This window comes from Diceros bicornis, chromosome 24, assembly GCF_020826845.1.
Source record: "Diceros bicornis minor isolate mBicDic1 chromosome 24, mDicBic1.mat.cur, whole genome shotgun sequence".
Classification (NCBI taxonomy): domain Eukaryota; kingdom Metazoa; phylum Chordata; class Mammalia; order Perissodactyla; family Rhinocerotidae; genus Diceros; species Diceros bicornis.
This window is the reverse complement of record NC_080763.1, coordinates 42,198,052-42,213,455: the sequence shown is the minus strand read 5'-3', so window position 1 is coordinate 42,213,455 and position 15,404 is coordinate 42,198,052. Positions and strand designations below refer to the sequence as shown.

General features: G+C 38.7%; 1 protein-coding gene across 4 annotated transcripts in view; it reads right to left on the bottom strand.

The window, feature by feature from the left end:
- The window catches only part of VRK1 (VRK serine/threonine kinase 1), an 84,335-nt gene that overhangs the window by 68,563 nt on the left and 368 nt on the right, over window positions 1–15,404 (bottom strand). For 2 of the 4 annotated variants that reach the window (XM_058567661.1, XM_058567666.1), the window contains exon 1: window positions 11,482–11,661. The exons of 1 other annotated variant lie outside the window; for it this stretch is intronic. The gene's annotated coding sequence lies outside the window, so the exon portion shown is untranslated. Of the gene's footprint in view, window positions 1–9,304; window positions 9,557–11,481; window positions 11,662–15,404 lie in introns of those variants that run through there. One more of the 4 variants, XM_058567665.1, reaches the window with a different exon arrangement.

Here is a 15,404-nt window from a genome sequence, read left to right as displayed (position 1 = left end):
CACGGGTGTTAGCCCAGAGCCAATCGTGATCAGCAAAAAAAGAGGAGGACTAGCAACAGATGTTAGCTCAGGGCTAATCTTCCTCAAAAACAGATAAATAAATAAAAATAGAACTACCATAGGATCAAGCAATTCCACTTCTGGGTATTTATCTCAAGAAAACAAAAACACTAAATCAAAAAGATATATACACCCCTATGTTCACTGCAGCATTATTCACAATAGCCAAGATATGGAAACAACCTAAGTGTCCACTGATGGATGAATGGATAAAGGAATTGTGGTGTGTGTGTATACATATAGACATAGATCTATATATATATCTCATACAGTGGAATATTATTCAATCATAAAAAAGAATGGAATCTTGCCATATGTGACAACATGGATGGACCTTGTAGGCATTACGCTAAGTGAATTAAGTCAGAAACAGACAAATACCATATGATCTGTTTTATATGTGGAATCTAAAAATAAATAAAATTTTTAAAAAAACACCAAGCCCATAGATACAGAGAACAGACTGGTGATTGCCAGAGGTGGGGGATGGAGGGTGGGAGAAATGGGTGGACTATTTTAGGTTTTTTTTTTTTAGTTTAAATAAATTAAATTAAAAAAAAGCAATAACACAAAGTGTGTTCAGAAGTCTATCTTCCAGTCCTCCCCCACCTTTTTGTTCTTTCCCTTCCCATAAGTAATTGTTTTCACTAGTTTTTAGTTTACCCTTCCCTTTTTCTCTTTTTAAATAACAAATAAAATACATTTATCTGCATCCCCTGCTCCTTAAATAACAGGTAGATTTATACACCTTGTTCTTCACCATGATTTCTTTCACTAACACTATATTCTGGACATCAACAGCAAATAGGCTCAGCTTCATTCATTAATAAAATGCAAAATAAAATTACAATGAGACAATTTATGATTACAACCATACTTTTCAGCTATCAGATTAGCCAAGTTCAAAGAGTTAGAAAATGTAATGGGTTAGTAAAAGTATGAGAAAAAGGCACATCAATTTAGCATGATCTATCAAGTCCACTTCTAGCAATTTATCTTATAGGTGTACTCACATCCTGTCAAATGTACGTGGATATTCACCACAACATTGTATATAATAACAAAAGACGAGAAATATCCTTAATTTATATCAAGTGAGAACTTATTAAATGAATGATGGCATATCCACAAAATAGAATATTATGCAATTTAAAAAATGAGGTGGGGGCCCCAGTGGTGCAAGTCATTAAGTGCGTACGCTCCGCTGCCTCAGCCCGGGGTTCACCGGTTTGGATCCTGGGTACACATTGATGCACCCCTTGTCAAGCCATGTTGTGGCGGCATCTCATATAAAGTAGAGGAAGATGGGCATGGATGTTAGCCCAGGGCCAGTCTTTCTCAGCGAAAAAAAAAAAAAAAAGGAGGATTGGCAGATGTTAGCTCAGGGCCAATCTTCCTCACAAAAAAATAAATAAAAAATGAGGTGGATCTACATATACTGATATGGAATGGTCTCCAAGATATAGTTAACTGAAAAATGCATGGGAAGAACCATGTATAAAACATTTCTATTTATATAAAATAAAGGGATCTATTATACATATGCTATATATGCTTGAATATATATGCATAGCATCCCCAGGGAATTGTACAACAATGTAGACGCTCCCACCCCATCCTGGGTGTATATAGAGCATATCACTGATAGCAGATGATGCCTTTGGGGTCGGAGGTTTACTTTTCATTCTTTATCCTTTTATACTGTTTAAATTTACTATTGTGTATGTATTAATTTTTCAATTAAAACATTTTTTAAGAATTCTTCATGAATAACGAAAGAGCTTTATTAAATGAAATACCAAGTAACTCTTTCCAATGTTGTTAATCTGGAATTTGCCAGTGCTTAACATCAGCGTCAGCCACAAGTCAGCCCTACCAACTGCCTCAAAATAAAAACACTGCAATCAACCATGTAGAAAAACAACTCTCAATACCTTCATTTGCAGACAAGACCATACCTTCATGTTTGGATGTAAAGACTAGGTCAGTCTTTAAAGCTCAATACAGCCTCTAGTCTTTAAAGAGTAATACAGTCTCTGAAAGACTATTTTTTTTTTTTTGTGAGGAAGATCAGCCCTGAGCTAACATCCATGCTAATCCTCCTCTTTTCGCTGAGGAAGACCGACTCTGAGCTAACATCTATTGCCAATCCTCCTCATTTTTTTCCCCAAAGCCCCAGTAGATAGTTGTACGTCATAGTTGCACTTCCTTCTAGTTGCTGTATGTGGGAAGCGGCCTCACCGTGGCTGGAGAAGCAGTGCGTCAGTGCGCGCCCGGGATCCGAACGCAGGCCGCCAGTAGCAGAGTGCACACACTTAACCACTAAGCCATGGGGGCAGCCCCTGAAAGACTATAAATTGAAAGTGAATATTGACATGATGTTCTTACATTAATTTGATCACTTATTTTTGCCCAATTAATCCTAAATAAGTAAAAATATGAATAAATGATAAATATGAATAAATCTATAACAGAAAGAATCAATTAACCATTAATTTTAACTTACAGCTCTTATATATGAATGAACTAATACGTAACAACAACTGCTACCATCACTGTTAAGCAGCCATGTAGTAGGATCTATGTTGGGTAATTTAAATACATTATTTCTAATTCTTACAATGACGAAAAAAATAGGTATTTTATACTGACTGTACATATAAGGAAACCAAGGAGAAGAAAAGTTAAATAATTTGTCCATGGCCTCACAATCAGTAAGTTAGTAGTGTCAAGATTCAAAAAATATGCATGGAAAGTGTAATTTTTGCAAAAATACCTTTTTGATAATTAACAGAAACATTACAAGAGAGCACATACTGCAGAATCATTTGCCGAAAGACTAGAACTCATCGATTGTGAACGACTTCTGCTGATTCCTGAGACTCTATCTACATTGTTTGTGGTTCTTAGAAGTTCAAGTAGGAAACTGAAGGAAGGGACAAGTAAAATGAATAGTATATGCCAACGTCATTCAAAAACGGAATCAGTGTCCTGAGCCACAGCTATTAAACAGAATGAGGAGCTCCTGGCAAGCAACAGAGCACACCAAAAACATCAGAAGAACATGACCAACGTGGTCAAGAAAGCTGTCTTTCATCAGCAGCTTGGATGAAGATCTAGATGGCATACTCAACCTAAGTGATGATAACATAAAGCTGGGAGATGTCATGAATCACTAGATAACGGAATCCAGATCCAAGAAGATTTTAATAAGCCTAAATAAAACTGTAAAACTAGGTAGAATGATCTAACAAACCAGAGCCAGAATGAAAATCAGAAAACATTTCACTCAAATCCACAGATGAAGCTGAGGCCAGAAGGGTTTAATAACACGCCCAAGTTCAAAAGATGCATTAAAGGTACATTAGGTTAAGGCTGAGAACACAGGACCCCTAACTCCCAGGCTTGCGTCCACCTGACCCAACGCTACCTGCTATAACTTGTACAGATAAGCATATAGACACAAAAAGGAACCTTGACCCCTCCCCCACAAGACACAAAAATCAATTCTTGGACACTTAGACCTAAATGTAAAAGGTAAAATAACAAAGCTTCTAGAAGATAAAGTAAGAAAATGTCTTAGGGGCCGGCCCGGTGGTGCAGTGGTTAAGTTCGCACACTCTGCTTTGGCAGCCCAGGGTTTGCAGGTTCAGATCCCAGGCACGGACCTACACACCGCTTATCAAGCCATGCTGTGGGGGGCGTCCCACATGAAAAAAAGAGGACAATGGACACAGATGTTAGCCCAGGGCCAATCTTTCTCAGCAAAAAGAGGAGGATTGGCAACAGATGTTAGCTCAGGGCTAATCTTCCTCACAAAAAAAAAAAAAAGAAAGAAAGAAAGAAAGAAAATGTCTTCATGACTACAGGGTAGCAAAAATTTCTTAAACATGACACAAAAAAACACTAGCCATAAAGGAAAAAATTGGTAAACTGAAATCGATTAAAATTTAGAATTTCAGTTCATCAAAAGACACATTACAAGAGTGCAATGGCAAGCCATCGGATGGGAAGAGATTTTTACAATTCATATATTCAACAAAGGATTCATACCCAGAATATACAAAAACTCCAACACTTCAATGAGAAAAAAGATAACCCAATTTGTTAAAAGTGAGCAAAAGACTTGAACAGGCACTTCACAACCAAGAATATCCAAATGGCTAACAAGCATATGAAAAAGTGCTCAAATCACTAGTTATCAGGGAAATGCCAATTCAAAACACTCTGAGATCTACACGACCACAGAATGGTTATAAAACAATTTGTAAATGTTTAACTGACAGTACCAAGTGGAGGCGAGGCTGCAGAGCAACCAGAACACTCATCTTTTGCTAGTAGGAGTATGAATTGGTACAACCACTTTGGAAAACTGTTTGGGAGAATCTATTAAAGCTGAAGATACACATAAACTCTGAACAGCAATTCTACTCTTAGATATGTACTCAACTAAAATAAATACATATGTGAACAAAGAGATAGGAACGAGAAGGATTACAGCAGCATTATTCATAATTGCTCTAAAGTAGAAACTACTCAAATATCCATCTACAATAGAAGAGATAAATAAACTGTAGCATATAACTGTCGTGGTTTTAAAAAACAGCCACAAATTTTTTGACACACCTCCCATAAAGATGTGAGGCTTAAGTTCCCTCCCCTGAATCCAGGCAGGTTCGTGTCTATTTTAACCAATAGAGTATAATAGAAATAATGTTCTGTGACTTCTGAGGATAAGTCATTCTCAGGAAGCTTCCTCTGGGAACCCAGCCAACACTCTGTGATGAGCCAGGCCTTGTGGAGAATCTCCTCATGGAGAATCTGCAACCAGGGCACAGCCACCTTTATAGCAACCACTACGCTGGTGATAAGGTGATAAGACTTATTCCCAAAACAGAAGATACAGCAAACGCACTGAAGCATATAGACCACCAACACAAGCCCCTACACATGCCGTGTCCACTTCAAGTTTGGTGTCTCATTACAAGGGCCCAGAACAAGGATGCAGGAGCTCATCCCCAAACTGGTGATTTTACCCAACACCAAAAAGACTGTGCTCACCAGCCATCTCCTAAACCTCCTCTCCTCCTCAAAGGAATCTCTGCTTCTGGATACTGACATTAACCTTCCTCTGGTCATACATGATCATCAACCCCATACAGCCTTTTCAGCAGCAATATCTGAACACACTCTCAATAGTTTACCAGGGACTCAAAAGTTGCAAAGAAGCTAAGCAAGTTTCAGGTAGAAGTTTCCATCTCCATTGAATTGCATTTTAGATATACCACTGGAAAAATAAAACAGCCACTTTTCAAAAAAAAAACAAAAATGTAGGTGCTTTAGTCCCAGATGGTGCTGGTCTTCAAGATACCACAGCCAAGGTACCATACATGTGAGTGAAGGAGCCTCTAAATGATTCTAGAGCAAACCATCGTAGAGGAGGGCAAGATCTCCCCACCCGATTCCTAACCCACAGAACCCATGAGCATAATAAAAGGGTTGCTGTTTTACTCCACTAAGTTTGGAGTGGTGTGTTATGCAGTAATCAAAAACCAAAACAGGGTCTGGTCCCGTGGCATAGTGGTTAAGTGTGCACGCTCCACTGCTGACAGCCCGGGTTTGGATCCCGGGCGGGCACCAATGCACTGCTAGTCAGGCCATGCTGTGGCGGTGTCCCATATAAAGTGGAGGAAGATGGGCACGGATGTCAGTCCAGGGCCAGTATTCCTCAGCAAACAGATGAGGATTGGCATGGATGTTAGCTCAGGGCTGATCTTCCTCACCAAAAAAAAAAAAAAAAAAAAAAAAAACAAATGTGGTATACAATAATAGATAACCAGAACTATAGAGCTATAAAAAAAAAAAACCTACATGCAACAACATGGATGAATCTCAGAAACAATGCTGAATAAAAGCTTGGTAGAAAGGAGCACATAAGGTATAATTCCGTTTACATATGAGTACACAACCAGGCAAATCTAAGCTATAGTTATTGAAGTCAGAAGAGGTTACCTTGGGTGGGAGTAATTACTGGAAAGGGGAACAACAGAGGCTTCTGGAGTGCTAGAATAGTAAAAGTCTTGATCTAGGGGGTGGTTATTATAGTGTGTTCACTTTGTTTAAAAAAATCATTGAGCTAGATACTGAAGACTTGTGCACTTGTTTTAGCACGCATGCTATATTTCAAAAAAGATTTTTTTTTAATCAGTAGCACTTGGTAACCTAATAGACGCAAGGGTGTGAAGGACAAATAAATGATGACAAGTTTTCAGGCATGGTGAACTAAGTAGTGCCATTAACTAAACGTGGGGAGAATAAAAACAGCAGCGTAAAGCCGGGCCCATGTCCTATTCATCTCGTATCCAAGCATCAACCATAACACTTAACACGTAGTCACTCCAGCCTCCAAGATGCTCCTCTCATCTTCATCTTACCTTTGTGCCCACCCACTCAAGAAGAGACCACTTCTTGGTCTCTTTTGTTGCCTTCCTTCTCCCAGCTGCCTCTTAATATTGGGATTACCCAGGCTTCCAGCCTCAACCCTCTCTTCATGTACGCACGCACATCCCTTTCTCCCGTATTTTCAATCTCAGTTGGTGGCATAATCACCTACTTGTTCTTTTAAGCTAGAAACTTCAGAGCAAACCAAGAATTAGGATTGCAATTAGCTACATCCAATAAAAAGAAATCTAACAGGATAAACATAAGCTCTCATGGTTGGACCCTAAAACTAATGCATAAAAACAGGATGAACATATGGCTCAGACATCTAGAGGTTTTATTCATCTCTAGGTTCAAAGTATGATGTGGTCATCAAAAGAATATAGCTTATAATAAGAATATAGTATACAGAAAAAGAAAGGTAATATTCTTCCCTACACTAATAGAAGAAAAGTGCTGTATCTAAAACAAGAGCTGCAACTCTTTTACTAATCAAACCATGCCTAGAGTATTGCATTCAATTCTAAGCACTACAGTTTAAAGATGGGATGAAATCAAAGGAAAGCCACCCATGTGGTGAACTGACATGAAGTCATGCCTTGTAAGGAAGAGTTAATGAACTGGAGATGTTTCAACTCAAAAAGACTGAGAAGTCTTGATGACCATCTTCACATATTTGAGAGGACGTTCTGTGGAACAGGGATTCAGCTTGTTCTACGCATCTCCAAAAGACAGAATTGGGTAGAAATAAGAAAGCAGACCTCCAGTCAATATAAGAACTTACTAACAGTCAAAACTTTATTAAAACCAGGATAGGCTCTCTAGAGCAGTGTTTCTCAACTAGGGACAATTTTGTCCCCCTGGCCAGGGATGCTGCTGAATATCACACAATTCAAAGAACAACCCTCCACAACAATGAATGACCCATCTGAAATGTCACTAGCCCCACAGTTGAAAAACCCTGTTCTAGGGTAATGAGTTCCCTGTCATTGCAGGCATTCCATTATAGACCAGACAGCATGATAATATCCAATACACTACTTTCAAGAATGGTAGGAAATGAGTTGAGAAGAGATTTTCTGTTTCAGATAACTCTCCAGAGAAAAATACCCTCAGATATGTTACAGTGGTGATGACAAACATTTACTGAACACTTACTGTGGGCCAGACCTTATACCAAGTGATTTACGTACACATTTCATAGTTAATTCTCACAAGCACCCTATGAAATAGGTATGATTGCACCTTGATTGGGTGGTAAAATTAGGTTGCCCTAACGTCACAGAGCAGTGAATATCTGAACTCAGATCTACCTAAATGATATACATCGCTGTCCAAAGCAGAAACATGAAATGACTGTCAAAGCTTTTGTACTCTAGAAAACAAATGAAGCAGCACATATTCTAGAAGTATCGGGACAATGTCTGAACAGGTTTGTACTCACTGCAAACCTAGCTGGCTAGGAGAAAGAGGAAAGGATTATTTGAAGTGGCCCTGTGATGAAGGAGAGAACAATTATCCTGATTGTCCCCAGTTGCCTACTTCTGTAAGAGCCAAGAAGCTCTTATATACCCATGGAATCTCAGTCAGAAGCTGAGATTAATGATGACATCCCTTTATCCACAGGCGGGAAAGCTCAGGATGGACAGACGTTTGAACATCCCTGACTGGGAATCCTGCCCTTAACAAATACACTGGATACAGATACATGGTTTCTTGGCTGCCTAGACTCACGCCCATCTGTCAGGATGGCAGTGTGCCTGCTCACATGTTGGTCAAACTGTCACTAGGGCATAGGTGCCAAGCAATGATAGTTTTAAATGGGCAGCTTGCATAGCACTGTAAGAGCTTGCTCTTCTACAGAAGAAAAAAAATTCTCTGTGATAATAATGAAGGGTTGCAATCACAAATGAAATATTCTTTGTCAATCTCAACATTTCAACGGAAAAAAGATCTATACTTGTAGAAAAGAGTCAGACTAAAGAAGTTACATCAAACAGAAAAGGTACTTTGAAGACAAATAAGTGGTTGCACTAAAGCTTTTCACACCGCCAATCTTTCATTAATATACGTCATGGTAATCTCTTATGCAGTAAAATCCTTTGCTCAACAAGTCACCATTGATTTTTCTTTAAAAATGGGATGATATGCATTTCCATGTTCTAAAAAAAAAAGCAGAAATGCACTGATATTTAGTAGTTTGTCTGACATTAAATAAGTTATATTTGTTGGTGATTATTTTAAAAATGACCAGAAGTCTAATCTACATCCAAGATAATCTTTTAAATGCATAAAAGAAAGCAGAAACCAAATGAGAGTCCCACAGATGAAAAGAAAAAAGTATAATGTGTTCAGAGAAAGAAATCAAGAACTAAAGTGGGTGCTAAGAAAACAGAAACCGAGTATTTTCAGTCACAAATTAATAAATTAGGACTCGAGGACTGTCACCTGTCACATCCCCCTTACTATAAGCAAAATGTTCCTAAACTACACTAGGTTCCTATTCTACCCTTAAAGATCTCTTGGTGTCTAATGTCCCTACTGTCTGGAAATTCTTCCCTCAGACTAAAGCCCCAATATGCTGCAATTTGAGCCATTTGTCCTTGTTCAGTCCTCAGTGATTTTGAAGAACAGCTGGTCCTCATCATTCTCTGTATAGTTCTTCAAATACAAGTACCAGGACATGCTCATTAAACAAGCCCCGAGTCTCCTCTTTGCCATCATAAATAAAAGTGATCCATTAACTTTTCCTCATTGAACCAATTTATCAATTCTTTATGTTTTTATCACTTCAGTTGCTCACCTCTTGAACCCTTTCGGCCTAATAAGAAATGTCATCCACGTCAACAATGAGCCAACAGAAACTACTCCTCTTCTCACTTGTACAACTTATTAAAAGTAGCATTAATATGAAGGAGTTTGAAAGTCCAGCAGAGTTCTCAGTATCCATCACCAAAGACAGTGGCAAGTCTGAAATCTAGTATTATTATTCTAGGAAATATTAGGGACTTAATATTCTGAAGGGACATCACTTTTTTAGCTTTCTGGTAGACATCTGTAACACAAAGTGGTAAGTCAAGTTAAAGATCATGGTTATACCCTGTTCTTCCCGCCAAACTATTACGGCCATACATGGCCCTAAAACAACTTCTCTTGAATACCATTTCTCCTGTATCATTTTCCTGCTCAAGAACCTACAGTACCTTTCTAGAGAACAATGACACAGATTATAAACTCTACAATCTAGCCAGCAGTTTCTATAATCACAAACTATCCTTCCTTTACTACCCTCCTCCACTTCACTCACATGACCAAAACAGCCCGTTCTTACTTATTTTCTCTAGGACCTGTCTTTGCTCAGGCTATTCTCTAAAATGTTTTCCCACTTCCTCTCAAATCTATACACACTTTTTTCAAGACTCAAGCCACGTCACACCTTCCTAAGACTGTACTAATTTTCATACTTAATTGCTTACTCATTTCCTCCTATCCTCATTTTGTATGCAGTTTAGGGCATACGGCCAACTGATTTTTGATAAAGGTAAAAAAAGTGATTCAATAGATTCATTTTGGGTTCACTTTTGCACAGGATATGAGGTTTAGATCTTGGTTCTTTTTTTTCTTTTCCTTTTGCCTAAGGTTGTCCAACTGGTCCAAAACCATTTGTTGAAAACAACAGTTGCACTCCTGGACATTTACTCTAGAGACATGAAAACAGAGATGCACCCTAAAATCTAAACGAGTCTTCATAGCAGCTTTATTTGTAATAGTCAAAACTAGAAACAACCCAATGTCCTTCAATGGTGAATGGCTAAATAAAATGTGGTAGAGCCATACAATGGACGAGCACAATACGATGATGAAACCTAGGAAATTGACATGGGTACAGTATTAGTAATTATATTTCCTCGAGTTTCAGTTTTTACTTCTTTTTGTTTGTGTGTGTGTAGAGACACTTTATCATGTGTAAAAATTTGTGTAACCATCACAACAATCAGGACTGAGAAAGGCTCTATTACCCCAAAGAAACAACTTTGTGCTACCCCTTCATAGTCACATCTCACTCCACCCCAGCCCTAACCTGGCAAAAACTGATCTCCTCTCCACTTCAATAACTTCGTCATTTTGAGAATGCTATATAAATGGAATCATACAATCACACATTCTTTTGAGATTGGCTTTTCTCACTGAGTACAATGCCTTAAGCTCCATCCAAACTGCTGTGTGGGTCAACAGTTTGCTCCTTTTTGTAATGAGTGGTGTTCCATTACATGGCTGTACCACATTTTGCCTAACAAGCTACCCACTAAGGATGTGTGGGGTTGTTTCTGGTTTTTAGCTAATCTAAACAAAGCCACTATGAACATTTAAGTACAGGTCTTTGTCTGAATATAAGTTTTTACATCTCTAGGATAAATGCCCAGGAGAGCAACTGCTGGGTCGTGTGTTTAAGTGTCATGTTTAACCTTTTAAGCAACTGCCAAATCTATTTCTACAGTAGCTGTACCATTTGACTTTCCTCCCAGCAACATGAGCGGTAACGTAAGTCTGAAAGTCACAACTTCTAAAATATTTTCCAAAAGCCCAAAAACAATAAGATTAAGCCTCTTAATTGTTACAATCTGAACTTAGTTTTAAAAAAATGAATTTTAACAACTTTTTTCCTGATTCTCAAATAATACTTTTTTCTCATTATCTCTAAGAATTTACAATTAGACATAATCTGTATGTTGATAGCTCTGTTGTCATATTATATAGTAAACTGCAATAAGTGAAAAAAAGCAACACTGCCCCTAGAAACAGTAAAAGTTTCTGCTTCTATGTCTTCCATACACAGTCTATGAAGACTAAAGGTTTAACAGCACTTTCTAACACTTAGTATTGTGAAATGTGATCACAATTCACTCATACGTAGAATCATCAAACAATGGCATTTGTTCAGCTGTTACTTGGTAAAACAATCTGAGAAAAGCAATTTACCTGAAATAAAGCTGTAGTTATCTTAGCTATAAGATTTCTAACTTCAAGATTTTTTTTTTGATTGTAGATATAATTGACAATTAGATAGGTAACGGAGTCGCTTTTGGGTTCTTGAAACAAGGAGCTGGGTCTGGAGCAGACATATCTACCCCACATGCAAACAGCAGCAAGACAGCCAGCCTGCCAAGAGCAAACAAAATAAATGCACAGAAACAAACTACAAGGCCTCCCAAAGAGTGGGATGGTGCTGCCCTTGCTCCTAATGACTTTCCAGTTCTCATTTAGTTCCTTGCAGGACCAGCTATATTGCTCTGGATATTAAGCTCCATAAGACAAATGTGTCCTTCCAATTAAGTGTGTTATTTATTCAAAAAGTATATGACAGAACATTGCCAAATCTCAAACTTAGTAACCCTCCAATTTAATTATATGATTCCACGTAGTATATCTTCCCACTTAACGTACATGGATTTAATGATAAACATTTTAGTATGTGTATATGTTTAATATTCATCCAAATATCTGCCAGTGTGAACAGTGTTTATCTTAATTTTCAAATCCTAGAGCACTGGTTCCCATCCTATGGGCCAGAGACCCATGGAGAGATAGGAGTTACTGCAAAGAATCATCAAAATTCATGCACCTACATGAAGACTAAACAAGTAATATGATTCACAATGTATTTTTCCAAGCTGACAAAGATGCTCTGGCTAATAAAATTCTTAATAAATTTACTGAAGAATGTTACTAAAAGTAGAGCAGTTCTTGTCAACAGTATTTACTAGTATTAAAAATCTAACTTCTATTAGGGGGGAAGGGTACACCTCATACCTCTCTAGGCTCTCTAGAGAGCTTTTCTTTTTTAAAGTGGTGTCCATATGTCATCTATAACAAGAATAATAAGGAGAATGTGCTTGAGTTTGAGTGCAAAGATTTAAGACAACATTGGGAGAGATGGAGCAGGAGTAACTGGAAAAGTGCATGAAAGTACTTCAAAACAGCAACCTCAGAATGTAAGGTACTTAGGGGCCAGCCCGGTGGCACAAGCGGTTAGGTGCGTGCGCTCCGCTTTGGCGGCCCAGGGTTCGCCGGTTCAGATCCCGGGCGCGCACCGACGCACTGCTTGTTAAGCAATGCTGTGGCAGCGTCCCATATAAAGTAGAGGAAGATGGGCACGGATGTTAGCCCAGGGCCAGTCTTCCTCAGCAAAAAAAAACAGGAGGATTGGCATTGGATGTTAGCTCAAGGCTGGTCCTCCTCACACACACACACACACAAAAAGAATGCAAGGTACTTAAAAATATCCTTCAGGAGTCAAGGGGGAAAAAAATCTAAGGGTACAGCCCTCTTTGCATCTTTATAATGGCAAGTGGGAACATATTCACAGGAATTTGGGTCACAAGGAGCAAATACATCCTAGGGTACAAACACATCTCGGTTACACCACCTAGCCAAATGCTTTGTCAGGATTCTATCACCTTTCTAAATTAATCTTACATCCTCTTCAAAATTCCATACTTTCTTCAAATGTGCCCTACACATTTACTGACTTCTTGTGTGCTGGATGCTAGATAAGTAAAGTAAAAACAAATGACCTCTACTAATCTAAAACAAAGAAAACTTACTTCAACAAAACACTACAATACCAAGAACAGACTCTGCACCTAGCAGACTTCCTGACATAGAGTAGGCACATGGTTATCTGGGCAATAAACGAGTCCATTTCCGCTCACTCTGAAAAATAACCTCAGCAAGCACGTAAAATATCCTCCAGTCTGAAAAATATTCTCCAGTCCTATTCAGTTACCAATCCATTCTCAAAACCCATCAAGACCAATTTTCATGAAAGCCTAACCCACACACATAAAGAGGCAGCATTTAATTCCCACTAGGTTCACTGCCTGATATATGGAGATATCAGCATTTGCACATTTGCATAAATTCAGGAGTCATCCTTCATTTGATATATGGTAAATTTTAAAGCTTTGTTTCATTTCCAGTAAGTTTTGTTTTTCAAATCAAAATTCTATTCATAGTACATTATTATCTTATTAAGGATGGCTTTAAGGAAAAAATACATAGTAGTCAAAATAAAAATCGTTTTTTCTTTTCTAGACATCTAGGACACTCACTTATATATTTATTATTACTTCATATTAGTTCTCAAATACAAAAAGAAAAAAGCTGGCCTAATTAAGAAATTTAATTTTAGGGCTTGTCAACATTTTGAATGCAATTACTGTTATTTTTAAAATATACACTTGCATCCTGGAATAAAACTTAGCATAAGTTTTCCATGTAACCATTTCCTGGGTACTTACTAACTTACTATATGCCAGGTTCTATGCTTGACACGTTACTGTCCTATTTTATGTTTAACAAATAACCTCTCATAATTTTTGCAGCACTGAACATAACAAAAAGCCAGTATACTATAAACCTGATATTTGTAGTAGATACTAGTGCTAAGTTGACAGTAATGCTTAACACAAGTTTACTGTTATTAAATTTCAGTTGTAGGGGCCGGCCGGGTGGCGCAAGTGGTTAAGTGCGCTCGCTCCGCTGCGGCGGCCCGGGGTTCGCTGGTTCGGATCCCGGGCGCGCACCAAAGTACTGCTTGGTAAGCCATGCTATGGCGGCGTCCCATATAAAGTGGAGGAAGATGGGCATGGATGTTAGCCCAGGGCCGTCTTCCTCAGCAAAAAAAGAGGAGGCTTGGCGGATGTTAGCTCAGGGCTGATCTCCTCACAAAAAAAAAAAAAAAAAAAAAAAAAAATTTCAGTTGTATACCGTATTAACACAGAATCTGATCAGCAATGTTGAGATGCACAGAGAACACCATCTGTGGCAGTTTCAGCAGAGAAAGCTATTATTAAGTGACTACTTAGGTTACATTCCCTTCCATAGGTAGAAGAAAATAACCTTGTCTACCCAGAACCTGCCATTTTGAACAGCATAAACATAATTGGAATAAAATGATTATATAAAGAACCTTTGCTTCCCTCTGAAATTGCTTTCAAATTGTAGACTAAATTCTCTCCAAAAGTATCATGCTCAGCGTGTAATAAAAAGTAAGGTGCCTTTATTCTGAACTCTTAAAAACAAATACTGCCCTACATTTTTTTTTTTACTCTTGCAAATTTCAGACTCAACAGATGGGCAATTTTAGTAAAAAAAAAAAAAAAGAGAGAGAGAGAGAAAAAAAAATAATTAATGAGGCTTCTCAACAGTTTCCTAAAACCACTACCCTCCCAACAGCAAAACAGGTATTTCCAAGTTGTTCCAAGAAAGGCAGATGAGGGAGAGAAAAGAAGAGTCGATACAAAGTGAGACAAAAATGGGTGACTTGACAGAAAAGAAGTTAGAGGATGGATGCCTCTACAGGAACCTAGTGTCTGCCTTCCCTCCCTCCCTCCTTCTCAACCCAGCCACTCTGGTGCTGTTTGTCAAATTTAACTAAATCACCTAAGAGTTTTGAGACCAGAGCCAAAAACTATTTCGACAGTAGGAAAACTATCTTTTGCCGTTGCATACAGCTGCATCAGTTGCCACCCTGCCAGTTAGGGAGAGAGAAGAACGGCGGAGGAACTGTCAGACAGACACGAACTCCCTCCTAAAACTCCCGCACCGAGCTCCACCGCCCTGCACCTTGCTCTCAAGTGCAACCTCTCCCCGGGCCTCACTGCGGTGGTGACAGATAAGGGACAGGGCGGTCGCAAGCTGGAAGGCTATCCTCAGGGGGGCAGGTTCCCTCTCCCGTCTAGGTCTCAAGTCAAACGTCACCTCCTCTGAGATGCCCTCCCTAACCCCATCACTGCGGCCACAATCGCCTGTCCTCCTGCTAAGAGCGTTTTTCATGCTATGCAAATTATCGTGTTTGTTCTACTCTGTTTCCCTCCGGAGTGTGAGCTCCATGACAGCGG